This window comes from Mus pahari, chromosome 23 (assembly GCF_900095145.1).
Source record: "Mus pahari chromosome 23, PAHARI_EIJ_v1.1, whole genome shotgun sequence".
Lineage (NCBI taxonomy): Eukaryota > Metazoa > Chordata > Mammalia > Rodentia > Muridae > Mus > Mus pahari.
Window position 1 is genome coordinate 28,177,425 of NC_034612.1, and position 7,846 is coordinate 28,185,270.

General features: G+C 42.1%; 1 protein-coding gene across 4 annotated transcripts in view; it reads left to right on the plus strand.

Moving 5' to 3' along the window:
* The first annotated feature begins 1,795 nt into the window (after positions 1–1,795).
* The window catches only part of Zkscan1 (zinc finger with KRAB and SCAN domains 1), a 24,336-nt gene continuing 18,285 nt past the window's right edge, over positions 1,796–7,846 (plus strand). For 2 of the 4 annotated variants that reach the window (XR_003842948.1, XM_029533496.1), the window contains exon 1: positions 1,804–1,924. The gene's annotated coding sequence lies outside the window, so the exon portion shown is untranslated. Of the gene's footprint in view, positions 1,925–7,846 lie in introns of all 4 variants that reach the window. The other 2 variants (XM_021222622.2, XM_029533495.1) reach the window with 2 other exon arrangements.

The following is a 7,846-nucleotide window of genomic DNA, read 5'->3' on the forward strand; positions in this document are numbered from 1 at the left end:
TGTAGCTGTCTTCAGACACTCCAGAAGAGGGCATTGGATCTTGTTACAGATGGTTATGAGCCACCATGTGGTCGCTGGGATCTGAACTCCGGACCTTTGGAAGAGCAGTCGGGTGCTCTTACCCACTGAGCCATCTCACCAACCCAAAACCTTACTTTTGATCTGGGAAAAACAAACACTTGCCAGAAGCTGCCTAAAAGGAATTTTGTCACAGCAGACAAAGCTCATGTTGCAGATACCATTTATGTTTGCTAAGATAAACATCTTTTACCAGCCAAAATGTGTTGTTATTTGCAAATGCTTGTATATTTTATTGCTACCTGCCAAGTGTTTGTGTAATATTATCTACCTACCTAGCTATTTGTTCCTGTAAACTTGCCTAACTAAATTCCCTTTAATGATTAAGGAGTTCAGAGTCCACTCTAAGATTGTCACAAAGACAGGGATGACAACCCCACTACCTGACCTACAAAAAGCTGTAAGAAACTACCAAGGGGGCTGAACCCTTCAAAGCACAAGCATGGTTTCTAGTCCATGCATGAATAAGGGTTTCTCCGACTTCTCCAAGTGAATGGCTGGCTTCATGTTGGGTGAAATTTTCCTTTAACAATACTGCAAATAGGGGAAGGTGGAATTGGGGGACGACTTGCATAAGGCGGTTCTGGGTGTTTGGTTTTGGACCCCAGAACAGGGGACTGAGGTGAATATTTTACATATCAAAACAAACCTGGTCTTCAGGTCCTCCCAGCATCCCTAAGACCCTACCTGGCACACCCTGCCCCCAGCCTTGAATTTTCCATCCCAGGGGTTGGGCTGGACTTCCCCAGACTCTTCCCTATATAATCCAAACATTTTGCTCTCCTCCTTCTCCTTCTCTTCTTTCTCTGCGTGTAAGCCCTTTCTCTTTCTGCCTCCCCTCCCATTGCAACTCCCCTGGCCTCAATCCTTGGGGCCAGTGAACTCTACCAAGAGCAGCTTCCCAATAAACCTGCCTTTAATATAATATAATCTGGCCTAAATGGGCTCGTTTCACTGGCAGAGAAGCGGGGCTGATATTGGGATGTAAAGTGAATTAATTAGTTAATTAATAAAAAAAGAAACAATACTTCAATTGCTTTTTAATTTTGGAGTATTGTTTTATAAAGTTATCTCCCCCATACTGTATGGTCTCTTTCTTGTGGACTTGCCTTTGATATAGAGCCTTCTATAAGATGGAGCCTCATTTCTGTATAGCCCACAAGGCAAAGAGATAAAGGCAGTAATTGTTGAGTGTCTGTAATTCCTCTGAAAAATCCTTTTAAAGTGCTATAATAGCATACGCTACAGAACCGGTGTAAGTAGCTTGTTTACCGAAAGATAGTCTTTTTATCCTCGGGCCACATATTTGGAAACACCTGGCAAACCTCACCAGGGCTGAGCTGTGAAACCAGACAGCCCTGGCTTGGCTTTGATCTAACTCCATCTACACTCGTGCTTCAGCTCCTCTGCCACAGACATACAATTACTATTATTGATAACTGCCCAAGATGGAAAAGATGGGGAGAAAGTAACAAATATAGAGCTGAAAAATACTACATCAGGAAAAAAACTAAACACCCTAAACAGGATCACTTTATCTCTGTCTCTCACCTCTGGAACTGAAGACAGGCAATCAAGGTTGGGGGTGGGTTGGGTAGGGAGACTCGGGACGAGGGATTCGGAAACCGAGATGCAAAGTCCTCCCGTGTTCCTAGAGGAGACCCGGAAGCTCAACTCGATCCCGGAAGAGGAGGTGCTGACCTACTTCCGGTCTTTGTGACTCATTGTGTCTGTGGCGAGGTATTGGGAGGGCCTAGGTAGGTGTGCAGTGCCCTTCGGTCGGGTAGATCCCAGAGTCAGCCGTGCTTGGTCGCCCGGCGTCCCCAGGCCGCTCCGGAGACTCACGGTGAGTCTCATGGCGGACTCTCGGAGGACGGGCGGGCCGCGAGGGGGGGCCGTGTGACCACCCGGGGGGCTTGGAAAGGAGCCCTGCGGGGTCCCGGCGGTGCTCGAATCTCTGGGGTCAGTGGGGAACCCTTTCATGTCCTCATCCTTGTATAACGTTTCTGAGGACAAGATCACAAATGGACGTGATCCCCATGTCTGGATTCTTCTCCGCCTCCTGTCGCCATTTGCTGTGGTTGCCGGGGAAAGTGTTTTGTGTGGTTTTCGTTTTATTGCTGTCGTTCACTTCTCCGGGCGTCTTGGGTCCTTGAGAATCTTGAGATAAACGACGCGGAAGACCTTGAGCTCTGTACAGGTTTGAGGTTCCGAAAACATTTCCAGATCACTAGATTTTCTGTCTTTCCAACTCCCAACGCTGAGCAAAAGCGCTGGCAGCTTGACAGTGGTTAAAAGATCTAGTAGAAATTAACAGCCGGCTGTCAGCTTTATGCAATGCTTCAAAAGCTCTTGCTGGTTTAAGCCTGTTTAATTGTGCTATCTGGGAGATTAGTAGAGTGTTAGTTCACCTTGCTTGATTTGCAGTGGGTGAGACGTGAAGGGTATGTGGGAGAAATCACACTGGGCCACTAGGACATTGATCAGCTTAATGACCTTAGATGAGACTAGACGTTTGCCTACTGTCAGTTTTATTATCCATAAAATTAACTACCTTTGCTCAAAAAGGTTCTTCAAACTTGAAATGAGTGGAGTTGGTAAATGTAATTGTAATTTAAAAAAAAATAAGGCAGCTCATTTCTTTTAAAGTTTCCCCTTCCTTCCCCTCCCTACACACTCGTGACACACACTGATTATAGAGAGTGGCTGTTCCATGGCCTGGGACCAAAGAAAGCATTTATTGTACAGGGCAGTGCTAGATGGATTGAAGGCAGTCAATAAATACTTGTTGGAATTATGAAGAATTCATTGTAACCACATCAACAAATGAAGTTACTAGAAAAGCTAGCCAAATGTGGGAAAATAGCTTTATTATAAGGAAACTGTAGTGAAGAATTATCCAGTTGTTTTTTCTTTCAGGTTTGTGTCCTCTTTCAATTACCACACAAGATTCTTTCTTGTTATTTTACTCAGGATCATCTTTGTTAACTTACAGAAATGCCTGCTACTGAATGCTATTTTCTTTTGTTGATCCTCTACTTCATGTCTCCATTTGGAAGTTTTTCAAGTGCATTATACTATATTTTGATACAACCAGGCCAGTGTACTAAGTCTTAAATCTCAGCTTTTCATTCTGTGGTGGTATTGATATTCTTTAGATAGATTTTAAAAGGGGGTCTCTTTAGGTCTAGCTGATCTTGAAAATCTAGCCACTGCCTCCAGAGTGCTGGGATTAGAGGCACTAGGTATCTTTTAAGACTAGCTTTTTCATATTATAAAGCATTTTATATCTCTGTTGAAGAGGGGAGTAGAGGATCATTTATTTAAACTTGCGAGACTGTGCCATAGAAGAAAGACTGGATTTTGAGAAAACATCCTTTGAAATAAAACCATGCTTGCAGCCCGGAGTCTGGAGTCTTTTCTCGTCAGAAGTCATTTGTTTTTTTTCTTTGGTAAGATTTGGTTGCTGGGCAGTGATCTTTTCTAAAGGAGATGGTAGGTCAGAATGTGTTCTGTTTTAGAGGGAACCCAAAGGTGGTTTTCTGCCTCTCTTCCTCTGTCCCTACTTTATTGCTAATAAGAATACTGGAAACTATTCGGGGATGTGTGACTTACTTGCAGGGTACATAATTCGTTTATTCCAGCTCATGCTGCCTTTGCTGTTACTGGATTTCTTCCACTGCTAATCTTTTAAGCAGGCTGAAAATTGTAATACACAATTATATCTCTTGAATTTAATTTTTCTTTTTTTTCTTTTTTCTTTTTTTTTCTTTTTTCTTTTTTTTTTTTTTTCCTATTTTCTCATCTCAAGTATCCCTGTTGAGCCTCAAAATCACTATGTAGCCAAGACTGACACTACAGTCTAGATACCCATGCCTCCACCTCTAAGATGCCTGGAATACAGACATGCTCCACCACACCTGGCGTCTTTGTGTTTACTATCTTGCTGTACTGAGGTTGAACCTAGGGCCTTATGTATGCTAGGCAAGTACACTGCAACTGAGCTATGCCACCCAACCTTTAAGTTCATTTTTAAAAAGTAAGACTTCCCCAGTGTCTACCAAGTGCCAGAAACTTTTTCAGAGTTTCATAAGCTAATTTGCTTAATTTAAAACACTGAACACATACATACACACACACACACACACACACACACACACACACATGCACGCAAATGTAGTAGCTTGGTAAATTCAATCAAGTGTTGTTTGACTCAAGCCAGGGCCTTAGACTTCATACACTTTGCCACTGAACAACATCCCTTGCCTTTTTTGCATTTTTTGTTTTGTTGATGTTTGGGGGGTTTGTTGTTTGTTGTTTTGATTTGGTTTTGGCTTTTAAGATGTCTTTTTTATAGCCCAGGATGGTAGTGAGCTTCTCATCTTCCTGCTTCTACCTTCTCAGTGCTGGGATTACAAGTTTGTGCTACTACACCTGGCTCATATTTTCATTTTAGACAGAGTCTCACTAAGTTGTCCAGGTTGGCCTTGAACTCACTTTGTAATCTAAACAGATCTTGAACTTTTGATCTTTCTGTCATACATTTTTCTTAAAAGAGTGTTTAGGCAGGGGGTTAGCTCAAAGGTAGAACACTTGCATGGCATGCATCAGGCCCCACAAAATTACAGTAATAATACGAAGGCACAGTTGGTAAAGTGTTTGCTACACTAGCGATCTGGGTTTGGATCCCAGCACCCATGTAAAAAGCCAGATGAGGGGCATGCACCTATAACCCCAGCCTTAAGAAAATGGAGACAGGATCCCCAGAGCAAGCTGATCAACTAGCCTAGCTCAGTCAGCATGCTCTGAGTTCAAGTGAGAGACTCTGCCTCAGTAAGGTAGAAAGCAATCAAAAAAGACGCCTGGTGTCAATCTCTGGCCTCTACACACAAACACCACACTCATGCTGGGAAAAGAAAAACAAAAAAAGAACTTGCCCCGAGATATGGCAGTTTAGTTTTGGATCTTGGTCTAGCATTTACTTGCTCTGAGAGCTTAGGTAGATAATTTACTGTCTGTTAACTGCATTTTTAACATTACAAAACAAGATGATAGTCCTAAGCACCTCGTAAGACTGTTGGCATGTGGTTGAGTGAAGTTCTGAGTGTATTCTGTGGCACCTAGAAATGTTGGCTCTTACTCTCCTTTTATAATGTTCTCAAGCATTGATGGACACGTGGTGCTTTAGCTTATGTTTGCCAAGGCATGACTGAGGTGCTAGATTTGGAGTCATTTTGCTGAGTGGGGAAGGGTTTGTGGAGTACAAAGGTTGATGGGAAATGAAGCTTGAAGGGAAAGTGGAAATGAAATGGAACCCACTGAATAGGGCTATAAAGTTTTAGGAGAAATAATCAGAGTAAGGTAGTGAGTAGGTTGTGTGTGGATAGGGAGAGAATAGAGGAGAACCAAGAAGCCAGACTTGAACTCAGATTGGAGAATAAATACAAACAAAATTACTTTACTCAGGTTGCTGTAGATGTAGCAGTGGGTAGCGTACTGTCTAGCATCCATGAAGCCCTGGGTTCCATCCCCAGCACTGCATACAACAGGTATGATGGTTCACTCCTTTAATCTCAGTACTCAGGAGGTGGAGGCAGGAGAATCAGAAGTTAAAGCTCATCCTCAGCCACTAGTGAGTTGGAGGCCCATCAGGGCTACATAGTATGTATGACCCTGTCTTAAATAATTCACTCTGGTTTTTGGAGACTCGATGCATATGAGGAAGAAGAGTCAAAGAAGGCAAGATAATAATTTAAGCCTGTGCAGGTGAGATGTTAGAGAAATGTCTCCCTGAGCTAGCTACTTACTGTTCAGAAGAGAGTGGAGGGAGAACTAAAATAGCAGGGGCGGTTCTTCCCATGTGTATAGTTCAACTCATCTCCTTGTTTAAGCTAGACTAGTCAGAAGGCAATGTCTTCTTGAAGAATGAGTAAAACATTAACCGACAGAGTTAATAAATAGAGTGGGAGTTGTTAATGGCAAGAGTGGAGTCCGTTGGTCATGGCCCATGCTTAGGTTCAGATAACTAGAAATAAGGGAAATTCACCACTAACAGAAAGAATGCAGCAGGGCTAGAATAGAAGAATGTGTCCTGAAGGTGGAAACCCTTGAATGCTGAAGTAGTGTGTATTGGAGGTTCATTAACAGTAATTGAGAAAAACCAGAATCATCTCCAAGCAATGCTACACTGACCTTTGTATGTGTATATTGGGATGGAAAGAAATCACCACTGAACGGAAACAACTGAAAACAACAGCCTGTGGAGGAGATTGCCTAAACTGCCACAGAGGGCTAGTGCCTTGGCTGAGCAAGAAAAGGTACTTGCTGCCTTAGCCTGGTGGATGTGAGGTCAGTCCTCCAGACCCACGTGGTAGGAAAATCTCAAAAGTTGGCCTCTAACATCCAGTAGCTCACTGTGGTATGTGTATGTATGAGTACACATAAATATCATTAAAATCAATTATTTCAACCTAGTCACAAAACTTGCATACCTCTTATGCTCTTGATGTTTTATATAACTACTGAAAGCTAGACTTTGGCTGCTTTGTGGGTTCTTTTTTCTTCCATGCCTTTTCCACCCTTTCAACCCCCTGAAATAGGAGAGAAAAAACAATAGAGGAGGAAAAGTAGACTATTAAAATTAGACTACTTCCTACTGATTAGGGGCATCAAGTTCCCTGGGGCAGTCTTCACTGTCAGGATATCTAATTTATTCTTGTTCTCTGTTGCAAATGACTAGATAACAAACCCTGACCAGCAACAACCAACAACCCATACCACCTCTTTATGCCCTAGCATTTATAAGGCTTCTTAAAGGTCCCCAGAATTCCAAGCATCACACAGTCAGCAGAGAGCATCACACTTGTGCTGAATACAAGTCAAATCATAGCTGCTGTGGAAAGTCTAAAGTGGCCCCATATTCCATATGTGCGATTAAAACAAAAACTTTCTCATATTTCCTTTCTTTCTTGTTTCTTAAAGATTTATTATGTATACAGCATGCTGCCTTGCATGCATGCCTGCAGGCCAGAAGAGGACGCCAGATCTCACTATAGATGGCTGTGAGCCATCATGTAGTTGCTGGGAATTGAACTCAGGAGCTCTGGAAGTGCAACCAGTACTCTTAACCTCTTGAGCCATCTCTCCAGCCCCAAATTTCTGTTTGTTTGTTTTTTAAGAAACCAAATCTCCAAAATTATCACTACACTACAGTCCATGATCCCATTTCTACCAAGTCTGATCGGGATTTTTAAGTGAGAGCTAGGATGCTTTCCTAGTTGAAAAGTATTGGTTTGCTCTGAGGATATAGCTCAGCACTACAGCGTGTACTCTGGTTTTAGTTCCCAGCCTTATATAGCATAAAAGTTAATTTAACCTAAAAAGCTCTTGATTTAACTCATTGTGAAACAGTTAGATGGTCAATTTACAAAACATTTTGTTTTTGCTTTGTTGGGCTTTTCAATTAGTTTTAAGTCATGCTAATTTATTTCTTTGTGTGCAGTCAGGTGAGTGTGTGGAGTACAGCTTCCAGGAACCTGCTCTTTCCACCATGTGGGTCCTAGGGATCTCCTTAGACCAGCAGGCTTAAGGGCAAATGCCTTTACCCACTGAGCCAACGTGCTGTCCCCAAGACACTTGGTTTTGGTGACTGTAGAAGTAAAGACAATACTTTCTTTTTTTTTTTTTTTTTTTTTTTTTTTTTTTTTTTTTTTTTTTTTTTTTTATTATTTTCTTTATTTACATTTCAAATGCTATCCCGAAAGATTCC